The sequence below is a fragment of the Octopus bimaculoides genome, chromosome 5, assembly GCF_001194135.2.
Source record: "Octopus bimaculoides isolate UCB-OBI-ISO-001 chromosome 5, ASM119413v2, whole genome shotgun sequence".
In the NCBI taxonomy this organism is placed as follows: domain Eukaryota; kingdom Metazoa; phylum Mollusca; class Cephalopoda; order Octopoda; family Octopodidae; genus Octopus; species Octopus bimaculoides.
Window position 1 is genome coordinate 78,611,537 of NC_068985.1, and position 556 is coordinate 78,612,092.

Sequence of the window (556 nt, forward strand, 5' to 3'; positions counted from 1 at the left end):
ATATACTCATAAATATATAGGGGTCAGCATGAGTTGCTTCACCAACATACTGAAAATTTAGAAATAGCAGTCAAAGAACTACTGATTCTAAACTACAAATTTTTTCTCTAACGGTTGGCGATATTTATGGCACACATAGAACAAAAACAGAAGAGAAAATAAAAACAAACCTGCCTTTAGTTAATCATGTACGACGTTTCATTTTATTACTAATTGGCAATTCCCTGCCCTATATCTGTATATATATATATATACACACACGTGCACGCACACACATACATTTAGTCATTTCATTATGTTAAGCCATTAATCCCTACACATTACTTTTCTCTCTCTGTTTTTATCATTCGCTCTCCATTTTTTTCCCGTCAATCCTTTCTCTTGAAGAGTATGGGCTCAGAACGTCAAAGACTTTTCCATTCTTCCCAAACATCAAACTAATACACCTGCTTGTTGTTCCCTCACCTCTCTTCGTCTTTTGTTTTCTGTAAATTTGAACTATATATATATATATATATATATGTGTATATATATATATATATATATATGTGTATAT

At 31.7% G+C, this 556-nt stretch overlaps 1 long non-coding RNA gene across 1 annotated transcript in view; it reads right to left on the reverse strand.

Moving 5' to 3' along the window:
- LOC106882522 (uncharacterized) overlaps positions 1 to 556 on the reverse strand; it is an 18,247-nt gene that overhangs the window by 3,611 nt on the left and 14,080 nt on the right. The window lies entirely within an intron of this gene.